This window comes from Coenobita brevimanus, unplaced genomic scaffold, assembly GCF_032717465.1.
Source record: "Coenobita brevimanus isolate Jiangsu-jjx unplaced genomic scaffold, ASM3271746v2 jjx.HiC_scaffold_157, whole genome shotgun sequence".
Classification (NCBI taxonomy): Eukaryota; Metazoa; Arthropoda; class Malacostraca; order Decapoda; family Coenobitidae; genus Coenobita; species Coenobita brevimanus.
The window spans coordinates 143,977-165,270 of NW_027642416.1; the positions used below are offsets into that span (position 1 = coordinate 143,977).

The following is a 21,294-nucleotide window of genomic DNA, read 5'->3' on the forward strand; positions in this document are numbered from 1 at the left end:
GTATGTATATGTATGTATGTAGTGTAGTTACGTATGCATGTATGTATATGTATGTATGTAGTGTAGTTACGTATGCATGTATGTATATGTATGTATGTAGTGTAGTTACGTATGCATGTATGTATATGTATGTATGTAGTGTGGTTACGTATGCATGTATGTATGTATGTATGTAGTGTAGTTACGTATGCATGTATGTATATGTATGTATGTAGTGTGGTTACGTATGCATGTATGTATATGTATGTATGTAGTGTGGTTACGTATGCATGTATGTATATGTATGTATGTAGTGTCATGTGCACATAATGAGCCATTAACTTTGGTTACGTATGTATGTATGTAGTGTCACGTGTGCATAATGGTCAATTAACTGGTTATGTATGTATGTTTGTCACCAAGGCCGACACATGCAAGCATGTTGGAGCCTTTAAAAAACGACAACGTACAACTGCGGACAGATGACACGAGGCCACCCGCTCCATCACCTCGTCGTGCTGTGGTGCACATCTCACTGACAACTGAGTAGCGTCGTGGCTCTGCACTCAGGGGTCCAGCGTGCTACCGTTTCGGAACATAGCTCATTACGTGTCTGACTCAGGCTGGCTTACTCTCGTCTGAATGTAGTAATTCTTAAAAACTATACAAACTGTGTTATGAAATGAAATATTTGTTGTCATGCTTCATTTAAATAACTTTTTACGGTTAATTATGTGTGTAATGGGCGTCAAGAACTGGCCAATGGAGTGGCTTGTTATCGTCGTGCCACAGTGAGCTATTACTGAGTTCATTAGTCATTCCTGATGTCTAATTTGCGCATATTGCTTGTACTTATCTAAAGTGACAAATATAAGGTTATAAGGTTATCGCCCTTATCAGCTTAATGGCTTATGTGCACATGACACTACATACATATACAGTATACATTCCTTCGTAACCAAAGGTAATGGATCGTTATGTACAATGACTACCTACCTACCTACCCACATACATACATACGTGGCCAAAGGTAATGGATCACTAAGTGTACATGACTACATACATACATATTTACGTACATATGTACGTAACCAAAGGTCATATGCACATGACATAAGTAACCCAAAGTAATGGATTATGTGCACATGACTGCATACGTACATACATACCTAACCAGGGGTAATGGATCGTTATACACTACTTAGATACATACAGACGTAATCAGTCAGTGGATCATTATGTGCGGTTCGTACATACGTACATAAAGTTATTGGATCATATGCACATGACTACATATAAATACGTACATGCATATATAGAGACAACCGAAGTCAAGGGATCATTATGTGCACATGACACATAGATAGATACATACATAATGGGAATGGATTATGTGCACATGACACTACGTACATGCATACATAGGTATACACGTAACCATAGGTAATGGATCATGTGCACATGACATACATACATACATAGGCTAACCAGAGTTAACCCTAGGGAAGAAAATTATACCAAAAATACAAGACTACATTTTATCAGTACAAATTAAACCATATGGAAATGTAAATATAAGACATCCTTGATATATTTACCAAAAACTAGTAAAGAAATGGTGCCATTAGTACTAGTTTGGACTAAATTCTAAACAGGAACTATAACAGATTAGTGGAATTGGAGTCATTTGTATTGCATTATGAATTAGGGGCAACAAGGCCCCAATTAACCCTTGTTGAACAATCATGGAATGTCAACATGGCTGTCCAGCGAACGCAGCCATCTACCCTGAGTGAATGATAGTTGGCATTTATTGTACGTGCGTTTTCAGGTTTATGCTAATGATACATATATATGTTATGTACTGTAATGCATTTTGTATGTGAATTTATTGATACATGTGTATTGTGTCATTACAACATGTACACTCGCTCCAGAAAGTATCGGTGCAGAATATGGGTTAAATATTATGACACACTGAACAAAGGAAACTGGAAATTGCGATTCTGTCCTCTCACACGCAGGGATCTCTGACGATAGATAACTGCTATATCAGATACCTCTTATGTCCTTCATAATGAGTAGGCAATGGCCGTAAATGTTATAATATATACAGGTCTTAACGGGCTATCACTGCCACATGGTCGAATCATTCCGGCTGACATCGGACCCACAGTGCACCGATACTCTCTGCAGCGAGTACACATATTACATATATGTATATTTTTCTATTTTCTTATCGGTAAAACTACATACACATTCATAGATACATGATTACATACATGCATACATTCTTGCATACATACATATATACGTAACCACAACAAAGAGACACCATACCCTCAAACAACAAGCACTGTCATCAATCACTTTTCACAAGTCAGCCATCTAAACCACCATCCCAAAGACCGGCGTATCATCCGACGTAAGCGACAGTTCCCCACAAACTCAGACTACGCACCTTTCACTTATAACCAGACGAAGCACGTCATTAACAACCTCAAGCACTCATCTGCCGGTGGACCAGACAACATAAGCAACATTCACCTTAAACACCTATGACCACAAGGCATACAAGCACTCGCCAACATATCAAACAACAGCTACTCACACAACATAATACCCAACATCTTGAAGCATGGCAATATCATCACTAACCCTAAACCCAGCAAAGACTCCACGTTACCCTCGTCACATCGCCCCATCACACTCCTCTGCACCCCTTCTTAAGTCACTGAACGACTGATAGTACAACAAGTCACACCTTACATTCCCCTAGCCCAGTCACATCATGGCTTTAGGCCACTACACTCCACAAACACCCTTCTTACAGACCTTACACAGAGAGTTTTCGATGGCATGAATTCAGCTAGGCCACCACACAGAACAATCCTAATCACACTAGACATTAGCAGAGCTTTTGATGCCATCCCCCGCCACAACCTCACAAACAAAATACTCAAACATGCACAATAAGAAAACGATGGCTGGCAAACTACTTAGCAGGCAGATGTGCACACGTAACATTTGCCGGTCAGTCTTCTGACCCGTACACTCTTTAACCTATACATACACGACGTACCCGCACCCTACACACCACAGATACACATAGCTTGCTATGCAGATGATATAACACGTACGCACCAAAACGCAAACACAGCTGCACACATCATTCAACCTTACCTCAACACACTGCACGAATGGTTCACCACAAACAGGCTCAAACTAGCCCCAGCCAAATCTACAGTGACTCTTCTCACAAACTGGACAGCAGAACATTCACATCCCACACCTCACCACAAACAACACTCCCCTACCACACACACACACACACAAAATCCTTGGTGTAAAGCCGGGTACACACGCGAACAGAACATCGTAACTTAACCCCGTCGTGTAACAAAAACGCCTATGTGGACGGGACCTCGTAACGTCACTGGTAACAACCGAGCGAACATATATGTTATGCGTTGAGCTTCGCTACCGATCCACCAATTGTCGGTTTTTGCGCGTCGCATCAAACGATGTTACAGGGTGAGGTTACGCAATGTGTGGACGGGACGTGTGTCCGACACCTATCAACTGGGTACAGCCGCTACGCCGAGTCTGCTCAGTAATCAGTATGAGGCTGGTCCCTAAACAAAAATATATAACACAGGTTTTTAGAGTAATGTACCACTGTGACTGCCCCCATTTTCTTTCCTTTCTCCTCTTCACTGTATGATAATGTATATAAATATACGCGGCAGCTGCGACAGGTAAACTTGCCATTGTGAGAACAACCTCCAACACGGACTGACTCCGACTGTTAGAGGTGGGACGCATGACAGCTAATGACGCGACGAGGTTCGGTTACGAACTCATCATTTCCACACCTTGTTACCCCTATCTTCGTTGCCCAACACGGCCTTGTTACGATACGGTGTTCTGTTCGCGTGTGTGTACCCGGCTTAACATACAGTACATCAGTGTCATTTAAACAACACATCACAAACATTAAAGTAACACCAAGACTCAGTGCCTGGAGGTCACTTGCCCATACAACATTCGGACACAACAAAGAAACCATCACCACAGTATACAAACAATACATACGTACAGTGATGAATTATGCAAGCCCTGCCTGGGCTTCTAACCTCACCAAAACACACTACAACACTCTACAGACCATACAGAACAAGGCCCTAAAAATACTCACACGCTGCACAGCTACCACACCCACAGCCTGGCACTGCTGAGCCACTCACGGACATTGAGGGGACTGGCACCGCCTCTTGTGGTATCACACTAACATTAGGAGGTGCCTTTTGTGGCGTCACTATAACACGAGTCAGACGTACTTGTATCTCCCACATTTTCAGTACATTGTATCACAGTCTCCGGTTCTTCACCATCCGTGTCAATATCGTGGCTATCGAGGGGTTCCATTATAATTTCCTAAGGGAAAATGGTACTATTGACCATATCCTCCAACTGCTGGTCAGTCAACGCCCGTGGTCTTGAGCGTGACATAATGACTTATCGTGACTGGTGTAAAAATAGAAAACAAAACACACGCAAATTAGCCACACACACTGTTAGATGTTACGACTAGTAATATCAAACCATATTTCAGCTCTAGACACTCACTGATGTTCACTAGATTAGCACACAAGCGTAGGTAATGACTGTCAAAATATTTGTGACAGACAAGGTCTCCTTCACTATCGGTAACCCTGTTTCCAAATGGTACCACTGCTACTTGCCACGACGTAAATTTACGGAGGATGTGGGGATCACGTGTACTCCCTCGCATCTGCTCCAGGACTGCTGGTCCTACATGCCAGGCAGTGTCGCTATGAATGCTTCAATTAACGTGTTATTGGCGGAAGTTCAAAGCCCCGAATCACTGTGGTATCCATTGGATCCAGAGTACTTGTCATTCGATCGTTATGTGCATATGACAACACACATACATTCATAGATACATGATTACATACATGCATACATTCTTGCATACATACATATATACGTAACCCAAGGTAAGGGATGATGTGCACATGACACATACATACAGACATAACCAAAGGTAAGGGATCATTGTGTACACATGACATACATACATTACTAAAATTAATGGATCGTATGCACATGACACATACATACATGTGTAACCAATGTTGATGGATTGGTATGTGCACATGGCATACAATTATACATACGGTACATAAATAACCAGAGTTATTGGATCATGTGCACGTAACACTATATACATACATACAGACGTAGAGTTAATGGATCATTATGTGCACATGCCATGGATACATGTGTACTTCACACCAGAAATTCAAGGCCTCATCAAACAACGGGACACACTACGACACTCCCCAACACTCCATACACAAGACACCGTACAACAAATACAAATGCAAGACCTCAACACTCAAATAAACAATAAAATATCAGAACAGCAAGCACAAAACTGGAAAAATTACCTCCAAACACTTGACCGCAAAACATCAGCAAAGTCGACGAAACACTAAACAGCATCACACTTTCCAACAGCAACACCACACAATCACACGCTGTCATCACAACAAAGAGACACCATACCCTCAAAGAACAAGCACTGTCATCAATCACTTTTCACAAGTCAGCCATCTAAACCACCATCCCAAAGACCGGCGTATCATCCGACGTAAGCGACAGTTCCCCACAAACTCAGACTACGCACCTTTCACTTATAACCAGACGAAGCACGTCATTAACAACCTCAAGCACTCATCTGCCGGTGGACCAGACAACATAAGCAACATTCACCTTAAACACCTATGACCACAAGGCATACAAGCACTCACCAACATATCAAACAACAGCTACTCATACAACATAATACCCAACATCTTGAAGCATGGCAATATCATCACTAACCCTAAACCCAACAAAGACCCTACGTTACCCTCGTCACATCGCCCCATCACACTCCTCTGCACCCCTTCTTAAGTCACTGAACGACTGACACTACAACTAGTCACACCTCACATTCCCTAGCCCAGTCACATCATGGCTTTAGGCCACTACACTCCACAAACACCCTTCTTACAGACCTTACACAGAGAGTTTTCGATGGCATGAATTCAGCTAGGCCACCACACAGAACAATCCTAATCACACTAGACATTAGCAAAGCTTTTGATGCCATCCCCGCCACAGCCTCACAAACAAAATACTCAAACATGCACAATAAGAAAACGATGGCTGGCAAACTACTTAGCAGGCAGATGTGCACACGTAACATTTGCCGGTCAGTCTTCTGACCCGTACACTCTTTAAGCTATACATACACGACGTACCCACACCCCACGCACCACAGATACACATAGCTTGCTATGCAGATGATATAACAATACGCACCAAAACGCAAACACAGCTGCACACATCATTCAACCTTACCTCAACACACTACACGAATGGTTCACCACAAACAGGCTCAAACTAGCCCCAGCCAAATCTACAGTGACGCTTCTCTCAAACTGGACAGCATAACATTCACATGCCACACCTCACCATAAACAACACTCCCCTACCACACACACACACACAAAATCCTTGGTGTAAAGCGGGTACACACACGCGAACAGAACATCGTAACGTAACCCCGTCGTGTAACAAAAACGCCTGTGTGAACGGGACCTCGTAACGTCACTGGTGACACCCGAGCGAACATATATGTTATGCGTTGAGCTTCGCTGCCGATCCACCAATTGTCGGTTTTTGCGCGTCGCATCAAACGATGTTACAGGGTGAGGTTACGCAATGTGTGGACGGGACGTGTGTCCGACACCTATCAACTGGGTACAGCCGCTACGCCGAGTCTGCTCAGTAATCAGTATGAGGCTGGTCCCTAAACAAAAATATATATAACAGGTTTTTAGAGTAATGTACCACTGTGACTGCCCCCATTTTCTTTCCTTTCTCCTCTTCACTGTATGATAATGTATATAAATATACGCGGCAGCTGCGACAGGTAAACTTGCCATTGTGTGAACAACCTCCAAACACGGACTGACTCCGACTGTTAGAGGTGGGACGCATGACAGCTAATGACGCGACGAGGTTCGGTTACGAACTCATCATTTCCACACCTTGTTACCCCTATCTTCGTTGCCCAACACGGCCTTGTTACGATACGGTGTTCTGTTCGCGTGTGTGTACCCGGCTTAACATACAGTACATCAGTGTCATTTAAACAACACATCACAAACATTAAAGTAACACCAAGACTCAGTGCCTGGAGGTCACTTGCCCATACAACATTCGGACACAACAAAGAAACCATCACCACAGTATACAAACAATACATACGTACAGTGATGAATTATGCAAGCCCTGCCTGGGCTTCTAACCTCACCAAAACACACTACAACACTCTACAGACCATACAGAACAAGGCCCTAAAAATACTCACACGCTGCACAGCTACCACACCCACAGCCTGGCACTGCTGAGCCACTCACGGACATTGAGGGGACTGGCACTGCCTCTTGTGGTATCACACTAACATTAGGAGGTGCCTTTTGTGGCGTCACTATAACACGAGTCAGACGTACCTGTATCTCCCACATTTTCAGTACATTGTATCACAGTCTCCGGTTCTTCACCATCCGTGTCAATATCGTGGCTATCTAGGGGTTCCATTATAATTTCCTAAGGGAAAATGGTACTATTGACCATATCCTCCAACTGCTGGTCAGTCAACGCCCGTGGTCTTGAGCGTGACATAATGACTTATCGTGACTGGTGTAAAAATAGAAAACAAAACACACGCAAATTAGCCACACACACTGTTAGATGTTACGACTAGTAATATCAAACCATATTTCAGCTCTAGACACTCACTGATGTTCAGTAGATTAGCACACAAGCGTAGGTAATGACTGTCAAAATATTTGTGACAGACAAGGTCTCCTTCACTATCGGTAACCCTGTTTCCAAATGGTACCACTGCTACTTGCCACGACGTAAATTTACGGAGGATTTGGGGATCACGTGTACTCCCTCGCATCTGATCAACGACTGGTGGTCCTACATGCCAGGCAGTGTCGCTATGAATGCTTCAATTAACGTGTTATTGGCGGATGTTCAAAGCCCCGAATCACTGTGGTATCAATTGGATGCAGAGTACTTGTCATTCGATCGTTATGTGCATATGACAACACACATACATTCATAGATACATGATTACATACATGCATACATTTTTGCATACATACATATATACGTAACCCAAGGTAAGGGATGATGTGCACATGACACATACATACAGACATAACCAAGGGTAAGGGATCATTGTGTACACATGACATACATTCATTACTAAAATTAATGGATCGTATGCACATGACACATACATACATGTGTAACCAATGTTGATGGATTGGTATGTGCACATAACACTATATACCTATACATACATATAGATGTAGAGTTAATGGATCATTATGTGCACATGCCATGGATACATGTGTACGCAAGAACTCAACACTCAAATAAACAATAAAATATCAGAACAGCAAGCACTAAACTGGAAAAATTACCTCCAAACACTTGACCGGAAAACAAACATCAGCAAAGTCTACGAAACACTAAACAGCATCACACTTTCCAACAGCAACACCACACAATCACACGCTGTCATCACAACAAAGAGACACCATACCCTCAAACAACAAGCACTGTCATCAATCACTTTTCACAAGTCAGCCATCTAAACCACCGTCCCAAAGACCGACGTATCATCCGACGTAAGCGACAGTTCCCCACAAACTCAGACTACGCACCTTTCACTTATAACCAGACGAAGCACGTCACTAACAACCTCAAGCACTCATCTGCCGGTGGACCAGACAACATAAGCAACATTCACCTTAAACACCTATGACCACAAGGCATACAAGCACTCGCCAACATATCAAACAACAGCTACTCACAACATAATACCCAACATCTTGAACCATGGCAATATCATCACTAACCCTAAACCCAACAAAGACCCTACGTTACCCTCGTCACATCGCCCCATCACACTCCTCTGCACCCCTTCTTTAGTCACTGAACGACTGATAGTACAACAAGTCACACCTCACATTCCATTAGCCCAGTCACATCATGGCTTTAGGCCACTACACTCCACAAACACCCTTCTTACAGACCTTACACAGAGAGTTTTCGATGGCATGAATTCAGCTAGGCCACCACACAGAACAATCCTAATCACACTAGACATTAGCAAAGCTTTTGATGCCATCCCCCGCCACAGCCTCACAAACAAAATACTCAAACATGCACAATAAGAAAACGATGGCTGGCAAACTACTTAGCAGGCAGATGTGCACACGTAACATTTGCCGGTCAGTCTTCTGACCCGTACACTCTTTAAGCTATACATACACGACGTACCCACACCCCACGCACCACAGATACACATAGCTTGCTATGCAGATGATATAACAATACGCACCAAAACGCAAACACAGCTGCACACATCATTCAACCTTACCTCAGCACACTACACGAATGGTTCACCACAAACAGGCTCAAACTAGCCCCAGGCAAATCTACAGTGACTCTTCTCACAAACTGCACAGCAGAACTGTCACATCCCACACCTCACCATAAACAACACTCCCCTACCACACACACACACACACACAAAATCCTTGGTGTAAAGCGGGTACTCACACGCGAACAGAACATCGTAACTTAACCCCGTCGTGTAACAAAAACGCCTATGTGGACGGGACCTCGTAACGTCACTGGTAACACCCGAGCGAACATATATGTTATGCGTTGAGCTTCGCTGCCGATCCACCAATTGTCGGTTTTTGCGCGTCGCATCAAAGGATGTTACAGGGTGAGGTTACGCAATGTGTGGACGGGACGTGTGTCCGCCACCTATCAACTGGGTACAGCCGCTACACCGAGTCTGCTCAGTAATCAGTATGAGGCTGGTCCCTAAACAAAAATATATAACACAGGTTTTTAGAGTAATGTACCACTGTGACTGCCCCCATTTTCTTTCCTTTCTCCCCTTCACTGTATGATAATGTATATAAATATACGCGGCAGCTGCGACCGGTAAACTTGCCATTGTGAGAACAACTTCCAAACACGGACTGACTCCGACTGTTTGAGGTGGGACGCATGACAGTTCGCGACGCGACGAGGTTCGGTTACAGACTCATCATTTCCACTCCTTGTTACCCGTATATTCGTCGCCCAACACGGCATTGTTACGATACGGTGTTCTGTTCGCGTGTGTGTACCCGGCTTAACATACAGTACATCAATGTCATTTAAACAACACATCACAAACATTAAAATAACACTAAGACTCAATGCCTCGAGGTCACTTGCCCATACAACATTCGGACACAACAAAGAAACCATCACCACAGTATACAAACAATACATACGTACAGTGATGAATTATGCAAGCCCTGCCTGGGCTTCTAACCTCACCAAAACACACTACAACACTCTACAGACCATACAGAACAAGGCCCTAAAAATACTCACACGCTGCACGGCTACCACACCCACAGCCTGGCACTGCTGAGCCACTCACGGACATTGAGGGGACTGGCACTGCCTCTTGTGGTATCACACTAACATTAGGAGGTGCCTTTTGTGGCGTCACTATAACACGAGTCAGACGTACTTGTATCTCCCACATCTTCAGTACATTGTATCACAGTCTCCGGTTCTTCACCATCCGTGTCAATATCGTGGCTATCTAGGGGTTCCATTATAATTTCCTAAGGGAAAATGGTACTATTGACCATATCCTCCAACTGCTGGTCAGTCAACGCCCGTGGTCTTGAGCGTGACATAATGACTTATCATGACTGGTGTAAAAATAGAAAACAAAACACACACAAATTAGCCACACACACTGTTAGATGTTACGACTAGTAATATCAAACCATATTTCAGCTCTAGACACTCACTGATGTTCACTAGATTAGCGCACAAGCGTAGGTAATGACTGTCAAAATATTTGTGACAGACAAGGTCTCCTTCACTATCGGTAACCATGTTTCCAAATGGTACCACTGCTACTTGCCACGACGTAAATTTACGGAGGATGTGGGGATCACGTGTACTCCCTCGCATCTGATCCACGACTGCTGGTCCTGCATGCCAGTGTTGCTATGATTGCTTCAATTAACGTGTAATTGGCGGAAGTTCAAAGCCCCGAATCACTGTGGTATCAATTGGATGCAGAGTTACTTGTCATTCGATCGTTATGTGCATATGACAACACACATACATTCATAGATACATGATTACATACATGCATACATTCTTGCATACATACATATATACGTAACCAAAGGTAAGGGTCATGTGCACATGACACATACATACAGACATAACCAAAGGTAAGGGATCATTGTGTACACATGACATACATACATTACTAAAATTAATGGATCGTATGCACATGACACATACATGTGTAACCAATGTTGATGGATTGGTATGTGCACATAACACTATATACTTATACATACATATAGATGTAGAGTTAATGGATCATTATGTGCACATGCCATGGATACATGTGTACGCAAGAACTCAACACTCAAATAAACAATAAAATATCAGAACAGCAAGCACTAAACTAAAAATTACCTCCAAACACTTGACCGCAAAACATCAGCAAAGTCTACGAAACACTAAACAGCATCACACTTTCCAACAGCAACACCACACAATCACACGCTGTCATCACAACAAAGAGACACCATACCCTCAAACAACAAGCACTGTCATCAATCACTTTTCACAAGGCAGCCATCTAAACCACCATCCCAAAGACCGGCGTATCATCCGACGTAAGCGACAGTTCCCCACAAACTCAAACTACGCACCTTTCACTTATAACCAGACGAAGCACGTCATTAACAACCTCAAGCACTCATCTGCCGGTGGACCAGACAACATAAGCAACATTCTCCTTAAACACCTATGACCACAAGGCATACAAGCACTCGCCAACATATCAAACAACAGCTACTCATACAACATAATACCCAACATCTTGAAGCATGGCAATATCATCACTAACCCTAAACCCAACAAAGACCCCACGTTACCCTCGTCACATCGCCCCATCACACTCCTCTGCACCCCTTCTTAAGTCACTGAACGACTGACACTACAACAAGTCACACCTCACATTCCCCTAGCCCAGTCACATCATGGCTTTAGGCCACTACACTCCACAAACACCCTTCTTACAGACCTTACACAGAGAGTTTTCGATGGCATGAATTCAGCTAGGCCACCACACAGAACAAGCCTAATCTCACTAGACATTAGCAAAGCTTTTGATGCCATCCCCGCCACAACCTCACAAACAAAATACTCAAACATGCACAGTAAGAAAACGATGGCTGGCAAACTACTTAGCAGGCAGATGTGCACACGTAACATTTGCCGGTCAGTCTTCTGACCCGTACACTCTTTAACCTATACATGCACGGCGTACCCACACCCCACACACCACAGATACAAATAGCATGCTATGCAGATGATATAACAATACGCACCAAAACGCAAACACAGCTGCACACATCTTTCAACCTTACCTCAACACTACACGAATGGTTCACCACAAACAGGCTCAAACTAGCCCCAGCCAAATCTACAGTGACGCTTCTCACAAACTGGACAACAGAACAGTCACATGCCACACCTCACCATAAACAACACTCCCCTACCACACACACACACACAAAATCCTTGGTGTAAAGCGGGTACACACACGCGAACAGAACATCGTAACGTAACCCCGTCGTGTAACAAAAACGCCTATGTGGACGGGACCTCGTAACGTCACTGGTAACACCCGAGCGAACATATGTTATGCGTTGAGCTTCGTTGCCGATACACCAATTGTCGGTTTTTGCGCGTCGCATCAAAGGATGTTGCAGGGTGAGGTTATGCAATGTGTGGACAGGACGTGTGTCCGACACCTATCAACTGGGTACAGCCGCTACGCCGAGTCTGCTCAGTAATCAGTATGAGGCTGGTCCCTAAACAAAAATATATGACACAGGTTTTTAGAGTAATGTACCACTGTGACTGCCCCCATTTTCTTTCCTTTCTCCTCTTCACTGTATGATAATGTATATAAATATACGCGGCAGCTGCGACAGGTAAACTTGCCATTGTGTGAACAACCTCCAAACACGGACTGACTCCGACTGTTAGAGGTGGGACGCATGACAGTTCGCGACTCGACGAGGTTCGGTTACGGACTCATCATTTCCACACCTTGTTCCCCGAATCTTCGTCGCTCAACACGGCCTTGTTACGATACGGTGTTCTGTTCGCGTGTGTGTACCCGGCTTAACATACAATACATCAATGTCATTTAAACAACACATCACAAACATTAAAGGACTTTGGTTTCTTGATGCCTCGAGGTCACTTGCCCATACAACATTCGGACACAACAAAGAAACCACCACCACAGTATACAAACAATACATACGTACAGTGATGAATTATGCAAGCCCTGCCTGGGCTTCTAACCTCACCAAAACACACTACAACACTCTACAGACCATACAGAACAAGGCCCTAAAAATAATCACATGCTGCACAGCTACCACACCCACAGACCACCTACATCAAGAAACCAAAGTCCTCAAAGTCAAGGATCACCTGGACAGAGGCACCCAGTTTCTTGCTGCAGTCTCCACAAACCTACAACATCCACTACAGTACATGGCAGCACATCCAACCACACCAAGGAACATCAAAACTACACCCAGCACACGATACCATACACAAATACTGTCATCTCTCCCCTCTCGCCCACCGCAAACCAGCTTCCAGAAGCATATCCACACTCATATCACTCGCCGCTCCATTCAGTCTCTTAAAGACAATACACAGCTGCATGCACGGGCTCCTGACATCCACCCTTCTGAATCCTATCTTCCTCGTGAGGACATGGTCCACCTGGCCAGGCTGAGATGTGGGCACCATCCAGCCCTCTTAAACTACCATAAGGGGCTGGATGACTCCGTCGCTGATGCCTGTCCAGGATGCAACACAGCACCCCATACTATTAAGCACATTATGGAAGACTGCATTGCATACAATCACCTACGCCAACAACACAACATACACTCTTGGAGAGCTCTGTGGGAAAGCCCGGTCTCGGCCATGGCCTTCCTAAGGGACTCGGGGGCCGTTCGGCCAGACTGCCTCGGGAACAACAACTACTACAATTGTGTACTTAATGGATGATGTGCACATGACATACATACGTAACAAGTTAATTGATCATTATGTGCACATGACGTACATACACATGCATATGCACATGGATCATTATGTGTACATGAATATGTGCACGACACACACACATCCACTCACACAAACACCGATATTACGCAAGTATTGTATGGAAGGGGGTATGAAAAACCGTATACTTTTTTGTATGAAGGCTTTCACCTATTTGTTCCTATTGAACGCCGTTGTTTTTAGCATATTTATTGCTTGGATTCGATAGGTAATGCCTTAATCTGTTGGGTATTTCATTTTGAGACGAATATATTATATATTTACGTCACAAATTCATGTTTTTGTTCCAATATTTTTCCCATTTGTGCCTATTGAACCCAATTGGTGTTGGCATATTTATTAATTGGGTTCGATAGGTAATGCATAGATCTACTACCTGTTTCATTTTGAGACGAATCTGTAAGATATTTACGTCAAAAAATCATTTTTAACCAAAATTGCCTATTACCTATTTCCCCTTGAGAGGTAGGTTGATGAAACCTTGCTCAGTCGATCGGGAAGGAAAAAGTAGGTCCAGGTTATAAAAAGGGGCGACCTATTCGCTCCATTTTGCTCTAAAATGCACCGTTTTCGAGATATGGCCGATTTTCTGTTTTTTGCCTCAAAATCGGCCTCCAAACCGCTGATTTTCACCACGATTTTGTGCAAGGTGACCGTCATCCTCCTCTCTTTTTCCCTCACCTCGTCCTCCGTATCATTCCTTCTCCCCAAGTCCCCATCCTACGTCTCCTGCTCCTCTTTTTCTTCCCCCCCACCTCCTTCCTTTCCTCCTCCAACCCCTTCTCATCCCCCCTTCCCTCCCCCTCCTTTCCTTTCATTTCCCCTTCCCTCCTCCTCCTCCTCCTCCCCTCTCCTCTCCCTACCCCCTCCCCCTTCTCCCCTCTCCCACCTCCGCTCCTCTCCCCTTCCCCTCCGCTCTTCTCTCCCTCTTCCATTCCCCCCTTCCCCTCCCTCCTCCTCCTCCTCTTCTCATCCCCCCCTTTCCTCCCCCTCCGCTCCTCATTCCCCCTCCCCCTCCCCTCCTTTCCCCTCTTCCTTCCCCTCCGCACTTCTCTCCCCCCTCCCCTCCTCCTTCCCCTTCTCATCCCCTCCTTTCCTCCCCCTCTCCTCCTTTCCCCTCTTCCTTCCCCTCCGCATTTCTCTCCCCCCTCCCCTCCTTCCCCTTCTCATCCCCCCTTCCCTCCCCCTCCCCTCCTTCCCCTTTTCATCCCCCCTCCCCTCCTTCCCCTTCTCATCCCCTCCCCCTCCTCATCCCCCCTTCCCTCCCCCTCCCCTCCTTCCCCTTCTCATCCCCCCTTCTCTCCCCCTCCTCTCCTTCCCCTTCTCATCCCCCCTTCCCTCCCCCTCCTCTCCTTCCCCTTCTCACCTCCCCCTCCTCTCCTTCCCCTTCTCATCCCCCCTTCCCTCCTCCTCCCCTCCTTCCCCTTCTCATCCCCCCTTCCCTCCCCCTCCCCTCCTTCCCCTTCTCATCCCCCCTTCCCTCCCCCTCCTCTCCTTCCCCTTCTCATCCCCCCTTCCCTCCCCCTCCTCTCCTTCCCCTTCTCATCCCCCCTTCCCTCCCCCTCCTCTCCTTCCCCTTCTCATCCCCCCTTCCCTCCTCCTCCTCCTCTCCCTCCCCTCCTCCTACCCCCTCCCCCTTCTCCCCTCCTCCATTCCCCCCTCCCCCTCCTTCCTCCTCTTCTCCTCCTCCCCTTCTTATCCCCCCCTTTCCTCCCCCTCCCCTCCTGTCCTCTCCGCACTTCTCTCCCCCCTCCTCTCCTTCCCCTTCTCATCCCCCCTTCCCTCCCCCTCCCCTCCTTCCCCTTCTCATCTCCCCTTCCCTCCCCTTCTCATCCCCCCTTCCCTCCCCCTCCCCTCCTTCCCCTTCTCATCCCCCCTTCCCCTTCTCATCCCCCTTCCCTCCCCCTCCCCTCCTTCCCCTTCTCATCCCCCCTTCCCTCCCCCTCCTCATCCCCCCTTCCCTCCCCCTCCCCTCCTTCCCCTTCTCATCCCCCCTTCCCTCCCCCTCCTCTCCTTCCCCTTCTCATCCCCCTCCCCCTCCTCTCCTTCCCCTTCTCATCCCCCTTCCCTCCCCCTCCCCTCCTTCCCCTTCTCATCCCCCCTTCCCTCCCCCTCCTCTCCTTCCCCTTCTCATCTCCCCTTCCCTCCCCCTCCCCTCCTTCCCCTTCTCATCCCCCTTCCCTCCTTCCCCTTCTCATCCCCCCTTCCCTCCCCCTCCCCTCCTTCCCCTTCTCATCCCCCCTTCCCTTCCCCTTCTCATCCCCCCTTCCCTCCCCCTCTCCCTCCCCTCCTCCTTCCCTCTCCCACCTCCGCTCCTCTCCCCTTCCCCTCCGTTCTTCTCTCCCTCCTCCATTCCCCCCTCCCCCTCCTTCCTCCCCTTGTCATCCCCCTCCTCCTCCGCTCCTCATTCCCCCTCCCCTCCCTCTTCCCCTTCTTCCCCCTCCTCTCCTCATTCCCCCTCTTCCTTCTCCGCACTTCTCTCCCCCCTCCCCTCTTTTCTCCTCTTCCTACCCCTCCGCACTTCTCTCCCCCCTCCCTTCTTCCTTCCCCTTCTCTCCCTTTCTCATGAAGTAACATGTTGGCTATACACCAGTACTTATGACACAGAAAAACCATTTTGTATGCATCAATTTATTTTGTACTTTTGTCAGTTACAATTTAACAATATACTCTTCATCTTAACCTGGCCGAAAAGGTAAGTAGCACTGAATATGGCTGCTTATAAAAATTCTCAGAAACACCGAACTCAATATATATTACCAGTTCAGACGGGGGGATAGAGACAGGCAGAGGAAGTGGGTGAGAGGGGACAAAGAAAGGGAGCCAGATGGAGTGGGAAAAAGGAGAGAGGCAGTGGAAGGAAAATGGTATCAGCCAACAGGTCCCCTGGACCATCCTTTATCTCATCTCAGCCAACAACTGGGGGGCGCGGTAGCACAATGGTAGCGCGTTGGACTTGTAATCGGGGGATTGCAAGTTCGAGCTTCGCCCGGGCTGCCGCGCCGGGAGGGGTAGCTCCCGCCTGTAACCCTAGCGGGGCTATATAGTCCAATACAGGGCTTAGCTCGGGGGAACTCCATTTTCTCCCATTTCATCTCGGCCAACATCTCCTGAATCCTCGATCTCATCTCAGCCAACAGGTCACCTAGGCCGTTTTCGATCTGATTTCAGCCAGCATATTACCTGGGCTGACAGTCTGATCTCGTCCATTACGCATCCTGAGCCGTTTTTGATCATCCATTGGTTCCCTGGGCTGTCTTTGATCTGATCTAAGCCAACAAGTTACCTGGGCAGTCTAGTCTGATCTTGTCCAATAGGTGTCCTGGGCTGTCTTCAATCTGATCTTGGGCAACATGTCAACTGGGCCACCGCTCCTTGATCAGATCTCGGGCACCAGTTGATAATCAACAAGGTCTCCTCCGAGCTAAAGCACCTCAATAATTGAGGGAACTGGCGTAAGTGCTTCAGCATTCCGCCGAGCGGCACCCTGAGACACAAAGGTCGGATACAGAGTGGTCATCTGGACAACGCCGAGAGGCCCATTGATGTCCTATTCCCTTGTCCCTCTTCCCAGACCCCTTATTCAGTACCTCATGTGTATGTGTGTGCCCTCTGGTGCTCGGCAGTGGAAGGAGACGGGCAGGGGAGGAAGAGGGAGAGACATAGGAAGAGGGAGAGACATAGGAAGAGGGTGAGAAAGAGAAAGGGAGGAAGAGGTGGGGGGGAGGAAGTGGAGAGAGAGAGAGAGGGAGATGGAAAACAGAAAGAGAGGCAGGAAGAGTGGAGAGAGAGAGAGAGGAAGGGGTGAGATGGAGAAGGGGAGAAAAGGAGGCAGATGAGGAGAGAGAGAGGGGGGGGGACAGGAGGGGGAGAAGGGAGGGGCAGTGAGGGAGAAGGATGGGCAGTGAGAGCAGGGGACAGTGAGTGAGAGAGGTGGGACTGAGTGAGATGGGAGGGTAGTATGAAAGATAGGCAAGAGGGGGGGAGGCAGTGATAGAGGCAGTAAAAGACTGGGGGGAGCAGCGAGGAGGTGATAAGAGAAAGAAGTGGGGGTTCAGTAAGTAGAGGAGGGGGCAGCAAAAGAGAGAGAGAGAGAGGGGGGGGGACAGTAAGCGAAAGGAGTTTAGTGAGAGGCAGTATGAGAAAGAGAGGACAGTAAGAGACAAGGGAGTTTAGTGAGCGGAAGTATGAGAGACAATAGTAAAACAGTGAAGGGAGCTTAGTGAGAGGCAGTACGAGAAAGAGGGGATAGTGAGGGAGTGAAAGGATAGTGAGAGGCAGTACGAGAAAGAGAGGATAGTGAGAGGCAGTACGAGAAAGAGAGGATAGTGAGAGGCAGTACGAGAAAGAGAGGATAGTGAGAGTGAGAAGGGAGTTTAGTGAGAGGCAGTTCGAGAAAGAGAGGATAGTAAGAGAAGGGAGTTTTGTGAGAGGCAGTACAAGGAAGAGGGTTAGTTGGAGAGAAGGGAGTTTGGTGAGAGGCAGTTCGAGAAAGAGAGGATAGTAAGAGAGGAGTTTAGTGAGAGGCAGTACAAGAAAGAGGGTTAGTTGGAGAGAAGGGAGTTTAGTGAGAGGCAGTACGAGAAAGGGGGTGGGGTTCAATAAAAGTGAGTGGGGGTAGTAAGAGAGAAAGGAAGAGATAGAGAGGGGGGCAGCAAAAGGGAAAGGGGGGGATTGCAAAAGGGAAAGGGGCGGTTGCTAGAAGAGGAGGAGGCAGAAGAACGATAGGAACCTAGTGCCAAAATCCAGCACAAAGCCGGATCATCGGCTACAAATTGTGTACGTTAGGTGGGCCGGAAGAAATGGATCAATGGAAGGAGTATATCATATCACAGATGGGGCTATTGAAATAAGGAACAGAATTAGATGTCGGAAAGAAGACCAACAGAGGTAAGGAAGGACAGGATATTATGGAGGGAAAAATACGAGGACTCTCGGAGAAAGTCTGCAAGAACGGGAGGACGTTGGAGGCGAGACAAAAATGGAAATGCAACACGTCGCTGTAGTGTGTAGAGTGGACAATCAAGGAGAATATGGCGTACAGAAAGAATGGTATTGCAACGAGTACAAAAGGGAGGGCGACCACCAGACATCAAATAAGAGTGGGTAAGTCGAGTATGACCAATTCTAAGGCGAGCTAAAGCCGTCTCCCACCTCCTATTACGGTGGCAAAGGGTCAACCATGGAGAAATAAACGGTTAAACAACACGTAGTTTGTTATTAGTGACAAGACAGCCACCGGTGCTGAAGGAAGGATGACAGAGCAGGAAGAAGGTCAGAGACTGGAGTGAGGAAGGAAGGAGAGACATCCCTGGTAACTCCCATACGAGCCAACTGATCAGCACGTTCATTGCCCACGACACCCACATGTCCCGGGACCCAACAGAACTGGACTCTTTTACGACGAGAGGAGATACAGAACAACCATTCCAAGATACGAAGAACTAGAGGCTGAGACGCAAAAGGTGACTGAAGAAGGGTTAGAGCACTATATGAATCAGAGAATATCACAAATGAGGAGGAGGAGGCACGACAAATATACCGTAACGCAAACAAGAGGGCATATAACTCTGCTGTTAGAACACCTGCATAGGTAGGAAGGCTAAAATGATAAAGTGTCAGGAAAGAGTATCGCGAATCCAATGCCAGCAGGAGTTTTTGAACCATCAGTGTATATAGGGACAGCAGAGGAATGTTGGGAGAGAAGGTCTGAAAACCAAGAACGGAGAATGAATGGAGGAGAATTGGACTTGGAATAAGGGAAAATGGAAGGAGGGGGCAGAGAAAGAGGAAATAAGAGGGGGGAAAGAGTAGTAAGATGGGAGGGGAGAGAGAAAAAATAGAGTTCACTGCTTCCACTACAGTAATTTAGACTTACCTTCATAACAGAAAAATACAGGTCATGGTAGATGGTATTCTCAGTTTCACATATAAATATTGACTTACCTCATGTATCAGGCTTGGCACAAACCCTCTTTCTCATTCATATTAATGACCTATCTGTCATGCACAACCCAATACATTCTTATGCTGATGACTCGACCCGTCACAGTTCTTTCACATTTATTACCTCCTTTACACAATTTGATATAAACTCTCAAATAAACACAGCAATTTCTCAGAACCATGACCTTATTTAAAATTAATGGGGGAAAAAGAAAAATTTGGTTTCATTTAATGCTCAGAAAACTAAGTACATTAATTTCTTCAACAGAAAGAATCCCTCAGACTCTCTCATAATTTTAAATGATGTCAATATTCTCATATCCACTACAATTGATATCCTAGGTGTTACTCTAAACCCCAATCTAAGCTGGACAGCTTATGTTAAATCCCTTGCAAAGGGTGCTTCTACGTACAGAGTACGTGAGTTCTTCACTGACGAGCAGATGGCCACAATATACTAAAGTCATGTGCGTTCTCAGATCAAATACTGTTCACCACTGTGCAGTGGATGTGGAGCGGTTGCCTCGAGGCAGTTGGACAAAATTCAAAATAATCCCATTAGATTAATCAATAATCCTGCCATAACACACACATACAAATTCACATGACATATACTAATGCTCATTTGTTGTAATAGAAACATAAATATCCCCCAGAAATGTCACTGATATTGCATCCATGTCCACAAACTTGTAACTCTGATTAGTGATTGCACACAAATTGTAGGGAAACATGAGTATAGCATCCATCATCCAATCCTACGTTGCCCCATGAGCAGCGTAGGAGCCTGGGGCTAGGCATGTTGGTCCTGACATTTAAGATGAGAGTGTAGCAACCCTAAATAATAAACATGTCAACAAGCAGTATTTGTATCAAAACACTGTAAAAGGCAAATTTTCCTCTCACTTCCAAGCTTCCACTGATAGCAGATTGGCAAAGCTTGGAACCTTGGATGACCGAGAATGGATCTAAACTGCCCAGGCTTGTGTAACAGGACCTACCTAT

The 21,294-nt window shown here is 46.2% G+C and overlaps 1 pseudogene; it reads right to left on the reverse strand.

The window, feature by feature from the left end:
• LOC145389617 (small ribosomal subunit protein uS10m-like) overlaps positions 1-17,553 on the reverse strand; it is a 40,368-nt pseudogene extending 22,815 nt beyond the window's left edge.
• Between the last annotated feature and the right edge of the window lie 3,741 nt (positions 17,554-21,294).